General features: G+C 24.7%; 1 protein-coding gene across 2 annotated transcripts in view; it reads right to left on the reverse strand.

The window, feature by feature from the left end:
* LOC117174885 (protocadherin Fat 4) overlaps window positions 1-15,435 on the reverse strand; it is a 57,834-nt gene extending 42,399 nt beyond the window's left edge. For both annotated transcript variants that reach the window (XM_033364302.1, XM_033364301.1), the window contains exon 1: window positions 14,985-15,435. The gene's annotated coding sequence lies outside the window, so the exon portion shown is untranslated. The remainder of the gene's footprint in view (window positions 1-14,984) is intronic.
* Between the last annotated feature and the right edge of the window lie 1,917 nt (window positions 15,436-17,352).

Here is a 17,352-nt window from a genome sequence, read left to right on the forward strand (position 1 = left end):
AGAAAAAATATAAAATATATTTTAGAAATTCTGCGGATAAATTAACCCGTAAAAATGTACTCATTTTTATTTCGAACTGTGCAAATTTTAAATAGTTCAATTTTAAATGCTTGTGAATTATCAAGTAATTTACGTTTAATGGTTTTGTAATTGATAAACAAATTTTATTCTTTTGTTTAAATTCTTTTTTTATTTTAATGAAAATAAAAGAAGACAAATCATTTTCGAGTAAAAGCGTAAAAAAGAACCAAATGAATTAATTGAATAAATTAATATTTCTTAATTGGTAAAGTCTAAGGTTAAATGTGAAAGACAAATTGGAAAGTTTCAATTTGATTTAAAGTTTCCATTTCTTAATCAAATATACGTTATACTTAAAATTCTTTAACTATGAACGTTCCCAATTCAAAATTATTACATTTCGAACATACAATTTAAATTCGATAAAAACGGTACTATTTTCATTAAATTGAAAATAATAATACAAGAGTGACAGTCTCTTTTATGGAAAGCTAAACCGGAAATGAAGTAGAATAGGAAGTAAAAATTATATATGGTGTATGGACTGTGGGTGACCCGGGGCGTTTTTTATTCACAAACTGATATTAAGGAACATGTTTTACTTAACAGCAATTCGATCAACGTGTGACTAGAAAGCATGCAGAGAAACTACTTTATTACATAGTCCATGTTCACACACACACACACACACACACACATGTAAAAAGCATAAGGTCAGTTTGAAAATTTTTCAGGAATTATGATTTCATAATAATAATAAAATATGCGTGATTACACACAATAAGTAAATCATCCTGGCAATAGGAATTTATTGCATGCAAATATTTGTTACATCACAAAATTATTTTTCTTGCTCAGGACATTTAGTCGCCAGGACATTTAGTCACCAGAAAATTTAGTCGCCAGGACATTTAGTCACCAGAAAATTTAGTCGCCAGGGCATTTAGTCTCCAGGAAATTTAGTCGCCAGGACATTTAGTCTCCAGGAAATTTAGTCGCCAGGACATTTAGGCTCCAGGAAATTTAGTCGCCAGGACATTTATTCGCCAAGACATGTAGTTTCCAGGACATTTAGTCACTAGGAAATTTAGTCGCCAGGACATTTAGTCACCAGAAAATTTAGCCGCCAGAACATTAAGTCACCAGGAGATTTAGTTGCCAGGACATTTACACGCCAGGACATTAAGTAGCCAGTACATTTAGTCGCCAAAACGTTATGTTATAAATCATAACAAAATATAACATATAAGACTGAAAAATGTCGCAGCACAGCGACAAATATTATTTTTCTATAATAATTTAAAATTTTTCAACATAAAGTTTCAGTGACTAACAGAGCTGGGGACTGCGTCTGGCGACAAGATGTCCCAGCGATTAGATACTAGATACCGCTCAAAAAGTCGTGTAAAGATATTACACATATATTCCTAAAAAAATCATAACTCCTTTCTACATAATCAATTTGAGAAATAAAAATTTCTAAAAAATATAGTAAAATCTGGATTTAGTATCGGTTTTGTGGATGAAAAATAAATAAGGAATCTCGGTACTGTTTTATCTCTCTCTTTTTTCACGTCTGAGTGAACACCGCACATCCTCCGTTGGTCTTCTCACAATGACCGGGGTGCGGCGCCAGTTTTTGGAAAGACTAAATCCAAAATTGCAAAATCCAGATTCCACTGTAATTACATTTGTTGATAAAAATTATTTTTTAATGTTTCTAAACATTATTTATAATAAAGTCAATTTTGTTTTATTAAATTTGGATTATTATGAAACCATTCTGTTCTCAAAATTATGCTACCAAGACTATAATTTGTAAACTTTTTCACGCATTCAAAGAGATGAAAAAAATTAAATTACGGAGAAAAACTTACAATATTACAATATCTTAGTTTACGTGGTAACGATAAAAAATGGTTGTTATCGGTAACAAAAAATGACCAGTACCGACAAATTTTAAACAAAATGTAGATTTTGGAGGATTCTGATATAAAATGTTAAAGCATGTTAAAGCTTTTTAAATATTTTGAAAGGTTTTAAGATAATAAAATTTTTTTTAAGCATGTAAAATAATAGTTTTTTTTTTAATTTAGATTTTCGAAGATTCTAAAGAAAAAATTTAGACGCTTTTAAGAATTCTCAAAGGTTTCAAGACAATAAAAAATTTTCTTAAGATTACTTCAAAAATTTTAGCTAATTTTTTTTGTTACAAAATTGATTTTAAGAGAATATTAAAAAAGATTTTAAGACATTCCAAAAGATTTACAAAATTAACGTAAAAGAATTTAGAGGAATTGAATGTAATTTTTTTAACAATTCATTTTTTTTGCAAAATTTTTTTTCGAATTTTAGGGAAAATTCAAATCTTTTTAAAGGATCTGAAGAATTTTTCAACAAAAATTCAAAAATAATACGAATTTTTTAATAATATTTTGAAAGATTTCGAAATAATGTAAGCATTAGCTTAAGAATCCTGGGAATTTTTAAACTGATTCTTTTTTCTTTTTAATCAATTATAATAGAACATTTTAAGAGAGTTTTAAAAGATGTTATAAAATAACCCTTAATTTTTTGCAAGCATCCATAAGTCTTAAATATCATATAAAATATTCCGATTTTTCCTAGAATATTTTAAATCCAAGGGAAAAAATTCTAAAAAAATTTCAAGATTCTTTTTCGGCATATCTAGAATCTTTAAAAGTATTTTTTATTTTTTTTCAAGAAACCTAGGGAAATTTTATTTACAGAACATTAAAGCAAATAAACAAATTAAACATAAATAGCCATTCGAAATTTTTATTTTGTATTGCAAATTATTTTTTCCTTCAAATTATAATTTGCCGACAATTTTTTTTTTATTCTGGTCAGAAAGCTCTTTTGGATGTAAATTAAACAATTTTGTTGAAAATTCGTCATTTAGGCTTAAAAATTTATGTATTTTGGTAGAAATTTAATTTATTTAAAAAATTAAAATTCGGATTCGTAATTTTAATTCAAAATTCGGATTCGTAATTTTAATTCAAAATTCATCATTTTCGTTGACAATATAACCTTTTGATACAAATTTGTCTTTTTTGGTAGAAAATTATTCTTCCTAATAGAAAATATATGTATTTGGTTAAAAATGCACTTTTTTCATGAAAAATTCATTTTTTCGGTTTAAAAAATGCAAGTTTTTTTTGTCGAAAATTGAGTATCTTTTAGAAAATATTAAATGTTTAAATTTGTATTTGTCATATTGACAATACGATTTTTGGGATTTGTTGTGATTTAGGTTTTATTTAAAAAATTAATTTTAAGTTTTAAAAAATTCAAAAAAATAATACGAGAGATTTTATGATAATTTTTAGAATTTCGCAGGATTTTCAAAATTAAAAAAAATTCATCTTGAAAAGATTTCAAAAAATTGTAAGTAAAATCTACATTTTTTTAGATTTAGAAAAATAAACTTTTTAAGAATTTGGAAAAGGTTTCGAAAGAATAAAAAAAAAGTTTAATAAATATTCCTGGAAAAATGTAAAATGATTTTTTATTTTTTAAAAAGATTCCTAAATGAGAATTAGAGAATATTTTAAAGATTTAAAATGATTTTATAAAATGTGAAATAAATAATGTACTAACTTTCAAAGTTAAATATTTAAATTTTTTCAGATTATTAAATTTAAGAATCAATTCATATAAGCATAAGAAATATTTAAAAGTTCTTAAAAGATTCAAAATATTTTTAAACTGAGAAAGTTATAAAAACAATTTTTAAACTATTTTAATTTTTGAATATTATGAATACAAAATTCGAAGTCTTAAGAGTTTTTAAAGGTTTAAAGGGAATATACGCAACTTTTTTTTTAATTTCTGGGCACATTATTAACAATTTTTTAGTTTCGAAAATAATATTTTAAGCAAAGCTTAAAAAGATTTCAATTTTTCTTCAAAATTTCGAAGAAAATCTGGAAGATTTTTAAACTTTTCGTCTATTTTGGTACAAATATAATCTTTTCTGGTTAAAAATGAAACTTAAAAACAATTAATTTGTCTTGGTTAAGGATTCAATTATTTTGTTAACAATTCATGTTTTTATGATTTTAACTGATTTTAATTAAAATTAAAATTTTTTATCAAGGATAGAAATTATTCTTAAACGAGTTGACCAAAGATTTTTTTATCTTTTTGTTTGTATAGTTTAAACAGTTCTAAATTATTTATTTATTTTCCATTGATTTTAAATGGACAACTTTTTAGGTTTTAATAATCTAATTTTTACTAATTAATAATTAGCTGCATAATTGTATACAGTTAACTGTGAAGTAATCATGGTCGTATTTGACTAAAAATTAGTATAATATTTAAATAAATAGTTGGATTTGAATAGTAAATTCTTTTTTGTACCACAGATTGTTTTCGTAAAAAAATAGTATTTTTTCATAACGTTTTTTCTAAAATTTATTAAAAGTTTTTCTGAAATTGGATTTAAATTCACAACCGCAAGAATGAATGTTTAACGCTCTATTTCTTTTGTATCTATGTTACTCGACTTAGTCGGCAAAATTTATCATAAGCCCATAAATTTATATGCGCATTGCGTTCCAATAGACTTTATGACTTTTTTTCTATTTTCTTAATAGAAAGCAACATTAAATCGAAATTTCTTTAAATTAAATCAAACAGTTCAAATCGGAAAATTTCCAGTTTTATGATTTTATTATATTTGAATGCCATAAAATTGAGGATAGTGTAATTGCTAATAACTACAGTTGCACATTAAAAATTTCTTCTTTTAAATTACATTTTTTTCACTTAAAATACGAATTTTCTGTGTAGAACGATAACATAACCTGAAATAGTTAAAAATTGTGCATCTTTTTAATACAATTCTTTTATTCAGAATACAAATTTTCAATGAAAAATGCTAACATAATATAATAATTTTTGTTAAAAAATACCAATTTTCGAATAAAACGAAAATGTAAACTGAAATTGATTAAGAATCATAAATCTACTTTGAAATCCAATGATTTTCTATTGATAATATCGATTTTCAGCATCAAGCGGCAAAATTAACTGAAGTTATACAAAATTTCTGAAATCTCATGATTTTTCTGAATTCAAAATACGAATTTTCTACTAAGACACCAAAAAACATAACAAAAAATAATTCAAAATTGTAAATCTTCTTTGAAACTGAATTCATTTTTTTAAATCGACCGGTTTTTCGTAATACAGGTTAAAATAAATTTAAATAGTTAAAAACTTGAAAATGTTCTGTAAAATCTAAACGGATTAATATCTAAACAATTCTACGACAAAATTTTTTTGACATTATTTTTTTTTACCACAAATACCGATTTATGGCCTAAAACGATAACATAACCTAAAATTGTTAACAGAATTTAAATTATAGAAATGGAATTTTTTTAAATAAATATATGTATCAAATTTTCGACTACAAAGACTCACATAATGCAAAATTAATAAAAAATTGTAAATCTTCTTTAAAATCGAATGATTTTTTGAAACAAATTTCAAGTGATGATAAAAACCTCTTTAACAATTCAAAATTGTCGAATGTTTTAAATTTTATTATAATAACCTTAATCATTAAATTTTAATCTGTGGATCTTTATTAAAAAATACCATTATATTTTTTTATTGAAAAAAAAAAACAATTTCCAAATAAATTATTTTTCTAACGGTCAAGTTCGAATTTCCGGCCAAAAGCGCTAATATAAACGAAAAACGAAAATTGTTCAGCATTGTAAATCGTATTAAATATCTAATGATAATTGTTTAAAAAACCAATTTTTAACGTGAATTTATGAATAAAATAACCTACAATTGTTGAAAATAGGGAATCATCTTAACGGTTTTTGTTTCTAGAAAAAAACGAATTTTCAGTATAACGTGATAACACAACCAACAATTGTTAAAAACAGTGCATTTTTAGAGATACTTTTTCAATTGAAAATGCACTATAAAAACCCTAATATAATTCAAAAATTATAGTTTAACTTTAACGTTTAGTTAAAATATAATGATTATTTTTTAAATAACCAATTTCTAGCGTAAAATTCTAAATAACATTACCTACAATTTTTGAAAAAAAATCTTGTTAATGTTATTTCTTCAAAAATAACAATTTCCTAAAGGGGTTTACATTAAAATTCTTCTTTAAAAATAAAAATTTCTAGCGAAAAGACCAAGATAAAAAATACTAAATCACCAAATATATTTTACAATTTTCGAAAATAGATTATAAATATCTAGGGTAGGCACGCACAATTTATTTTGGATTCCTGGTGTTCTTTTTTTAATAATTGGTCAAATATCTTATGAGTTATCAAAAGGGCAAACTAAGTAAAAAAAATCTTAATATAATTAAAACGTTTCGAAAGCACTTATTAAAGTATTTAGAGGTTTTTAATTGAACTAAAAAAAAAATCACTTAGAATAAATACTCTTTGAATTAAATAAAATGTCTCTGAATCAGAGAAAAATATTCATTGGTTTTTAATCAAAGAAAAGTTTCTTTTGATTTAAAGAAATTTTTTCGGTTAAAAGGAATGGTTTTTTGTTCCAATACAACTGTTTCTTTATTCAAAATAATTTTGTTTATTTTTAACCCGTTTTTCGTTAAATAAAAAAAGTTATGTTCATGAAACGGTTTCATTAATACAAGATAAATATTTTTCTGAGTTCACATTTTTTCTTTTACTTAAATTCTTTGAAAATTAATAAGAAATCTTTTGAGCACGAAAAATTATTATAGAAGTTTTCTTACCTGAAACTTTTTTTTTAATCTACACTAAAAACAATTTTGGTATCAATAAAAGAAAATGACTCTTTAAGGTATTGTTATTCATTTACCGAAAAAAGCTTTAAAATTATGAAAATCAATTTGAATTAAAGAAAAAAAAATATTGGGGGAAAGAAGAATTTCTTTTAATCAAAAAAAATTTCTTTGACTGTGAGCCAACGAATACTTTTTTTATTCGAAAAAAATAATCTTTAAAGAACCCTTTTTCTAAGTTTATACAATTTAAAAAATGTCATGCTAATGTAATAAAATAATTGTCAAAATTTCAATTATTGCGATAAATAATATATTGGTATAAGGTATAAATTTTACAGGATAATTAAAATATTGAAAATTTAGTTTTTAATTTTAAGTCGACTTTTTAGAAAACGAAATGATGCTTGAAAAATGAAGCTGAAAAAAATCATTTAACTTACTTAGATTAACTTTAATTTGTTAAAAAATTTTGTACTAAAAACATTAAATTTTTTATTCTAAATTGCTCGAGACTCTTGCTTCATTAATTATTATTGAATATATTATTTAGATAACCTAAATTTCTCAATGAAATGTTTGATCATTCAAGTTTTATAATACTAAATTATATGCTGTGTTTTTTTTTCTTTTAGTTTTTCGTTTATAGAGTAGCGGTTGAAATTTTTCAATAATTTTTAGAAATTTATAATTAAAGCGTACTTTCTCGACGGTTTGTTATTTTAACATTAGAGTAAAAAGGGAGTATCTAACTTTTAAGCGATGATGGGAAATACGATCACTAATTACGTAATAATGTTTGCGTGAAATTTTCACATCGAAGGAAGTGTTCGAAACGCTTTGTGAAACTTTTCAGCACACATGACAAAAAAAACGTCAGATTGCACAAAAATTGCTTACTCGATGTGACTTGTCAAAATCACTTCCGGAAATCTTAGATCACTTTAAAAAGTGTGGAAAACAGAATAGAAAGTAAGAGTAAATCTAGAATATAGAAAATGTAACTGCAATAACTATTTAAGTCTGAAAAAATTCAGTTAAAAAAATATAAAAAAGCAAAAAAAAGTTTTACTTTGGCTAAGTAGTAGTAAACAATAAATAATTTAAAATAAATACAGAAATTAATTGCACATTAAAAAAAATTGTACAAAAGGTGGTTTGAATAAAATTAATGTCAATACTGCGTATTGAATTCAATATGAACCACTTTTAATTGCTAAGATTTCAAATTGAAATATATTGCATATTCAAGAAAATAGTTGAATTATTAACGAAAAAGATTTTTTCAATTTATGAATTTTTACACAAAAAGACTATTTTATGAATAAAAAATTACTTTTTCACAAAACAGTGGCATTAACAACTAAATAGTTGAACTTTAATGCAAAATAAAAAGAGTTAATTCTTAACCAAATAAAGATGATAAAAGGTAAATTTTCAATCATAAAACATAAAATTTAAACAAAAACGGTTGAATCTTCTAATCAAAAAGACGAAAATTTCTTAAGAGAGTTGAATTTTTATCCCAGAAAATTGACTTTTCTACCATAAATGATGAATTTAGTAGTATCAGTTTCAATCAAGAAATTTCAATTTTAAAACAATTAGCTAAACTTTTAGCTTGAAAACAAAATTTTTCAACCAAAAGTGGAATTACGAAAATTTTCTGTTGAAAAATAAATTTTAAAATAAAAAGAATTTTAAAACTGTTGAATTAATCGAAAAAAAAACAACAATTTTTGAAACAAATAGTTTAATTTTATACAATTTTCTACAAAAAAAATTACTTTTCAGCTAAAATAGTGAATCAATTGTAGACATTTTTCAAAAAGTAAATAATCTTTAGATAAAGTTGTAGATTTTTCAGCAAAGAAACAAACTAGTTAAATTTTGAAGACAAGCAGACGAATTTCCTACAAAAAATTTTTAGCTAAAATAATTAATCAAGGGTACACATTTTTCAAAAAGTAATTAAACTTGAAATCAAATAGTTGATTTTTCAACCAAAAAATACAAATAATTAACAAAATAGTTGAATCCTCAATCAAAACGGATAAATTTTTATCTAAAAAAGATGACCGTTTCAAAATTTTGATTTTAAAACTAAAAAGACGAATCTTTTAAGAAGAAAGTTGAATCCTCAAACATATAGATGAATTTTCAATGAAGAAATGTGAATTTGAAAGCATATGGCTGAATTTTGAACTAAAAAGTTTTTTTTCAAACCAAAAATAGACAGGTGAAAATTTTTAGTTAAAAAAATTAATCTGAAAAAAATGGCAACAAACAGTTGATTTTTCAACAAAAAAATACAAATTTGTAACAAATTCGTTAAATCCGCAACCAAAACAGATAAATTTCAAACCAAGACAGATTACTTTTCTGCTATAAAATATGAATTTTCAATCCAAAAGGGCGAAATAATAAAAAAGGCACTTAAATTTTCATCTGAAAAAGATAATTTTATCAAAATAGTTGAATATTTAACATACAAGATGTACAAAATTGTCGTAATTTAAAAAAAAGAGAGATTGAATTCAATCAGAAACAGTTAAGTTTTAAAAATTAAATGACGAACATTTTTTGTTTGCAAAATTAATTTTAAAAAAGTTTCAGCTTGTTGAATTGAACCAAAAAAAAAAAAAAATTTATTCAAATAGTTGAATTTTCAACAAGAAATATGAATTCACAAAAGAAAAAGTCAATTTGCAACCAAATAGTTTAATTTTCTACCAATTTAAAAAATGTGTTTTTTTTTTAATTTGAGTAATTAACAATTGAAAAATTTGAAATATTAGAAGAATAAATATTAAAAATTCTTATAATTAACATTGATATATTTAGATTTTCAAATAAAACAGAGAAATTTTATACCAAAAAGATCAATTTTAAACCAAAAAGTATTGAAGATGAAATACTAAACCTTCCCTCTTCCAGCTGAAGAAATGACCAATTTGTTAATTATAGCAATTCTGATAATGTCGACTAATAATTTATTAATTTTCATATTTAACAATTGATATATTTGAAATTTTAGAATCGTAAACATTCAAAATTGCTATATATTAAATAAATTTTATATCATTATTATTATATCATTACTAAATTACTTTACTTTTGGACTAACAAGAAGGTTTTGCAAAATGTTTAAAATCATTTACTCTAAATTGAGTTTTCATGTTATGTTGTCGACTAGCGTAGTGAAATAATTTTTTTTCGATGGAATTGGTGTTTGATCTAGTAGTCTAAGCCATAATGTTTATAATCTTTAGCTGTGAAAAAAATTGCTTTCTAGCTCCACTGAGATTTGAACCCAGTTCTACAGATTTCCGGCGTGGTAGCTTTAGTGGGTTGGAGCATCAGATCGGTAATATGTATACCCGGGTTTGAATCCCAGCGGAGGCCGTAGCTAGCGACAACTTTTTTTCCCAGCTAAAGACTATAACCATTCTGGTTGACACTAGTAAACTTTAAAAAATATGAATTAGATTAAAAATCAAATTTGAGATCTTATTTAACGTTCAATAATTATTGTATGGGGTTCCTGAAAATAAAGCCAAGAATTCAAGGACTAAATTTGGACAACCACTATAAAATGTTCCTATTCTAATTGTAAAAAGATCCTCTTATGAAAAAAATAAAACAATAAGCAATCCTAAAAAAGAAAAAGTTTTCGGACAAAAATAAACAGTAAAAAAAAAGAAAAATAAGAAGGCAACCAACCAAATCCCCTTCCTTAACTTTTTTATTTCTTTTGTCTTTTTTATTTTTGCGATGACCAAATAACAGTAAAAAAACATTCGTAAATAATATTTACCAACATTTCAGCACTCTTACAGCTTCCTTAACAAGGTAAGAAAAATTTCAGCAGCGAGGAGCAGCAACGAAACAACGATGTTCTTTCTTTGATATGGTTGTTTCGTTGCTGTTCCTACCTGCTCAAATTCTTCTTATTTTGATAAGGGTGCTGTATGAGTACGGAAACGTTGGTAAATATTATTAAGCAACGTTTTTTTTTTATTGTGATTTAATGATCATAAAAATAAAAAAACAGACGACCAAAATATAAAAAAGACAGAAACAGGGATTTGGTTGGTTGCCTTCTCATTTTTCTTTCCTCCTTTTTCTTTATGTCCAAAATTGCTTTCTTTTTTCAAAAAATTTTCTTTTATTCAGAGGATCTATTTTCAAATTTCAACATGACCATTTTATGATGGTTCTCCAAATTTGTTCGTTGAATTCCTGGTTTTATTTTCAGCAATTCTATGCAGAGACCAATGAATCAATAACCATAAAAAACCAATTTATTCTAAAATTCGGAAAATACTTTAGCGCCTATACTCTGTACAGCGAGAGAATACTCAACGTCGCAAGTTTTTTCTGGAAAAGTCGGAGTACATCGGCTGTGTTGCTCTCGGAACTGTGAAATTTGAGATAGGCCATAAATTCCGAAGAAAATGATTTCTTCAAAGTGGAAACTTGAAAATCAGTAAACCACACCTGAATTCCGCACTTTTATGATAGCCTGCGCAAACTGGACGAAATTTCGACTTTTCCGTTGAGTATTCTCTCGCTGAACAGAGTATAGATAACATCAAGTCCAAACTAAAATCAAGTCAGATCTACTTAAAAAATAGTTTTCCGTGGAGTTTCTAAGATTTGTGAGATTCGAAAAGTGCTTTCTTCTCAGGAATGGTACAGTAGATGCAAATAGGAGAAACTGAGTAACAATAGGACGGTTGTGGTATTGGGCAAAGATAAATTGATGAATAATAAAAGATAAGCTAGAATCTAGTTGACTTAGGTATGTAGGCCATGATAGCGCTCAAATTCACGGAGCGTGTACTCCATGGTCAAGCGCCGTAAAGTGTGGGGTAAAATGCGCGTTATTGGGCACTGGACAGGAAGAGGTGAATCACTGCTGCAAACTCTGAAGCAGGTGTCCATTAAAGAATTCTAACCCTAGAGTTCTTTCACTTTTCTTTGTCTCCCACAACCATTGTTGTAAAAACCATTTCGTATATATGTTTATAATTGTATATATTATGCAAATACTGTTTCTACATTTGATAGACCTCAAAGTAAGCCTGTTTTTTGGCTTGAAACTGAATTTAAGTCCATTCTTCGGCTTAAAACAAGACCATCTATCTTAAAATGAAATTTTTTTCTGGGTCTGTTTTATACGCTTTTTAGGCATTTTTATCATCAGAGTTATGATTTCTGTTGATTTGAGGTTTTTTCTATAAAACAAATATTAAATTGTAAACGATTTTTTAATAATAAAGGCAGAAAATTGGTTCTTAAGTTTTAGACCAAATGTTTACAACATTACAAAAGGAATCTATTCATAACAATTTAAACGAGTTATTTCTGAATGTTTCTAGACATTATTGTTAAAGAAAATATTTTAATTGTAAATGTTTTTAAATATTAGGAACTATTTCTATTCTGAACATGTAATACTACACAATAAATTGTAAACTTTTTCAGACTCTGAAAAAAGGTAATAAAATCAAATTATGGAGAAAAACTTCAAATGTCTCAATTATTATTTAAACTTTATTTTCAAGCAAATTTTCATGATTTTGCAGAATATTGAAAAAAATTAGAATAACTTTAAATTAATTGAAAATTTATTACGAACTTTTAGAAGGTTTGAGAAAATTCAAAAATAATAAAAAATTTCAATAATTTAAAGAAATGTTCACAACATATAGATTTTTGAAAACATAAAAATAAAAGTTTGAGGCTTTTTAAAGAGTTTAATAAACTTTATGATAATACAATTTTTGTTATGAATCCAGTGAAAATTTGAATAAATTTTCTATTTTGAAAAAATAATGGTAAGAAAATATTTTTTAATCTTTCAAAGCATTTAAAATGATTTCCTGACATTTTGTAAAATTGTAAAGCAAAATTGTTGAATTTTGCAACATTTCAAAATTTTATTTAAAAAAAACGTATAAGCTTAAAAGATATATTTAGCAATTTAAAAAGACGCAATAAGAATTTCATACTTAAAAACATTTTAACAAATTTGAAACAAATTTAGATTTGTGCAGAATTCAAATCAAAAATTTTAGAAGCTTTTTTAAGAATTTTGAAAGGTTTCAAGAGAATGTAAACAAATTTTCTAAAGATTTCCGGTAAAAATTCAAATGATTTTTTTATTAAAAAAAAATTATTTTAAGACAGTATTTAATAAGGTTTTCAAAACATTCCAAAATATTTTCGAAATTGAAAAAAAATTAACTGATTATTGTTCAATAACAATTAATTGCAAATTTAAACCGTTCGGTAACCATATTTTTTTAGATTTCCCAACCAAAAGTATCGAGGGAAGTTCAAAGTTTTAAAAAATTCTAGTGAGTTTTCTTATAAAAGAATTAATGCCTTCAAATTTTAATGAATCAATCTAAAATTTTTCAAAAATCTTCCTTGAACAGTGAAGAAAAATAAAACCATATTGGAAGTTTTATCCACTTTAAACTTCCCTCAATATTTTTTGGCAGTGAAACTAAAAAAAGTGGCTACCAACCGGTTTCAATTCGCAATTTATTATTATTAAATAATAGCAGGTTGAAAATTTTTTTCGTTTTTTTTTTAGGCATCACTGGAGTATATTGCATGTATAAACCAAATTTCAAACAGTTTCAATCATATTTGGCGAAGTTATGACGGATTTTATTATTTTAAATAATTGAGAAAATTTTTGTTCACTCTTTAAATTTTAAACCAACTAGCTGCATTTTTAAACTGAGAAAGATTTGATTTTTTAACTAAAAGGAACATTTTAAAATAAACATGAAAATTTCTACAAAACAGTTGAATTTTATTTCAAAATTGTGAAATGTTTAAGCACAAAATATCATTTGAACTAATAATACAATAATTAAATTTTTAGTTAAAGAAAATAATTTTCAACAAAAAAAGTTTTAATTCTCTACAAATCAGTTTACTTTCTAACCAAATAATTAAATTTATAAGCAAGAAGATTAATTTTTTACAAAAAAAAACGAATTTTCAACAAATTATATACGTTTTTAACGAAATATTTTGACTATTAAATAAAAAGGATTGGTTTTTAAACTAGAAAGGCCAATTTTTAACTAAAAATGGAATAGTTAAATTTTCAGTTAAAAAAATTAATGTTCAACAAGAAAAAGGTGAATTTTTTAAAAAAGATGTGAATTTCCATATGAACAGTTTGATTTCAAACGGAGCAGATTAATTTTTAGTCAGAAAGTTGCATTTCTAACAAAAAAATGATGAAATTTTCAAAATTTAAGAAATTTCGAAAATTTATTAGTAACGAAACATTTTGTCAATTTTTGTTTACGGAAATTCAATGTTTTAAAAAATTTCTGAAAATGTTTGATAATTTTTGGTAATTTCCGGTAATTTGTGGTAATTTATGGTACTTTCTTGTACTCTGTACTTTTCGGTTAATGCAATCTATAAAAATTCCAGAAAGTACCAAAAATTCCAGCTCATAAAAAAATTATAAAAATGTGCGAAACACATTAGAAAACATTAAAATATTTCGAAATTTCAGAATAATAAAAAATAAAAAATGTAATTTTTTTGCATTTAAATTTTAAATCGCACCAGACGCTTGGGCAATAATTTTTCGCTTTTTCTGATTGCATACTGGCCCCTCAATTTTGAGAGATTTGAAATGTCTAAAAAGGCCTCAAGAGTGGTCAAATTCTAATTTAATGCTAAAGCAAAAGTATTTTAAGTTAAAATTTAAAAAAATATTTGTGATATTTTTATAGGGTCTGTGGCCAACGAAGGTTAGTAGCCATATTCTGATATACTACCATATTTTAAGTATTAAATTAAAAAAATAAAGTAGTTAATTAATTAACTACATTTTTAAAAATATTTACATTATTTTGACAAATTTAGATATTTACAGTGCAATACAACTTGTACGTAAATATGAAAGTATTCAAGAATCGCGCCCAAAGCCCGCCTATTTATTGGCTAGTAGAAATATGATAAAAATAAAAACAACTTTTAAAATATAAAATTGAACTTTAAATTTTTTCTCACATCTGAAAACGGTCAAATTCTTTGTTCAAAATCAATATAATTTAATTATATGCAATATCCATTATCCGTTCTATATTAAAATTCAAAATAAAAAATAATTGATTAAAAATGTACTTACCACGAAAATCCGTTCACGAATCATCCATCAATCGCTGATATTGATAACACTAATAAAATCCTCAATTGAAACAAAACACGAAACTATATCACTTTTCTCAACAATTCAATGTACATCACTTTATTAAAATTCTCATTTCACAAAACGCACTTTCGCCATTCACTGTCCTTTATAACTTACTATAAATTATTTAATTATTTATAAATAAAATAGGTAAATATTTAAAAAAAACACACAAAAACGATTGCACTTTTAACGCAGGTGATACAATCACTTTTATAAATATAATTTTGTATTAATTATTATTTAACAAAAATTCGACTTTCCTTTGATATTTTTAACACATTTTATTACTAGTTTTTATTTTTTTAAAGAATTTTTTTTTAATGGAAAAATAAATATCCTCGACTGAACAAGACTTGTCAGCGTCCCCTCAGACTGGCAACGAACAGTCGTACGTTTGGGATTGTTACTACAAAACTGAGTGGAGTAAAGCACTCAGGAAGTTGAAAAGAGGGGGCAACAGGGCAACACCATTTAGAACAGCACAGGTGTTCGTTGGGGGATACGCTGGTATAATAATTACATATGCACCAGGTGAATTTGGGGTGAAATATTAGGCTGGTATAGATATATATCTGTAATTCAAACACACACACACACACACACACACACACACACACACACACACACACACACACACACACATATATATATATATATATACACATATTTTTTATGGATTTGCATACTGTATTGTGTAAGTTAATAAGGCATACATGTGTTATCGAGATTGTTAGGTTTTGAGGCCTTTCATCAAGGTCACACGTTCCGGTCAGAAAGTCCTTTTCCGTTTATATTATTATCTAATTAAAAATTAATTTTTTTTGTAAAAAAAAACAATTATTAGAGTCTCTTATCTACAATAGAATGCAACTCTAGAAATAAAGGGCGTGTTGGAAAATATTATATTATGCACCAAGGGGGAAAAGGGGGACTTTTTCTATTGCATCGATTTTGAACCAATCATTAATTTTTAATAAAAAATAATAATTTTGAACAAAATAGATCGATTTTAAACCTAAAAAGGTGCATTTTTAATCAAATATATGTATTCTCAATCAAATGATTGAATTTTTGAATAAAACAGATTAATTTTCAACCAAAAATGGAATAGTTCAATTTTCAGTTAAAAGCATGATTTTTCAACAAAAAAAAACACGTATTTTCCATGAAATAGTTGGATTTTTATTCAAAAGTTTAATGTTTAATGTTTAATGTTATTCAAAAAATAAATTTTCAACTAATAAAATTGATTGCCCACTAAAAAAGAATAATTCTCGACCAAATACATTAAATTTAAGATAAATAATTGAATTTTCAACCAAGAAAATTTAGTTTCGACTGAAAAGTAGAATTCTCAAGAAAGTACATAAATATTTAACTAAATGGTTGAATTTTTAACTGGGAATATTACTTTTCTACCAAAAAAGGCGAATTTTTAATAAAAAATATAAATAAACAAATAATTAAAATATTCTACTGAGAAGATTAATTTTCAGTGAAAAAAAAATAATTTTTAACAAATTAGATTAATTTTCCACTGAGTGGTTGTATATTTTTATATTGAAAAAAAACTAATTCTTAACCTGAGAGACAAATTTTTATAACCGAAAATTGAACTGACAATTTTTCATTCGAACAATTTATTTTCATTTGAATAAGAACGAAATTTCTAAAAAAAATTTCAATTTTTTATCAATTTGCGGAATTTCAAGAGATAAAAAAGAATTTTCACCTTTAAAAAAAGAATTAAAAAAAAAAAATAATAATTTTGAACCTCAATGGACGCATGTTTATTAAAGTATATGAATTTTTAGTCAAATAGTTGAATTTTTAACTGAAACAGATCAAATTTCATCCAAAAATGCAATAGTTCAATTTTCAGTTAATAACATTAACTTTCAACAACAACAAAACTCACAAATTTTTTACGAAATAGTTACATTTTTAACCAAACAATTTAAATTTGGACTCAAATGATAAATTTTTAACTAATAAGATTGATTTTTCACTAAAAAGCACGAATTCTCGATCAAATACATCAATTTAAAGCTGAATAATTGATTTTTCGACCAAGAAGATTAATTTTCGCCTAAAAAGTATAATTTCCCAGAAAGTACATAAATTTCTAACAAGGACTATTACTTTTTTACCAAAAAAAGGCCAATTTTCAACAAAATACACAAACAATTAAAATTTTCTACCGAGAAGATTAATTTTCAAAAAAAAAAAAAAGAATAATTTTCAACAAATTAGAAAAATTTTCATCCTAGTGGTTGTATATTTTTACATCGGGAGGAAATAA

Source organism: Belonocnema kinseyi, chromosome 6 (genome assembly GCF_010883055.1).
Source record: "Belonocnema kinseyi isolate 2016_QV_RU_SX_M_011 chromosome 6, B_treatae_v1, whole genome shotgun sequence".
NCBI classification, from domain to species: Eukaryota; Metazoa; Arthropoda; class Insecta; order Hymenoptera; family Cynipidae; genus Belonocnema; species Belonocnema kinseyi.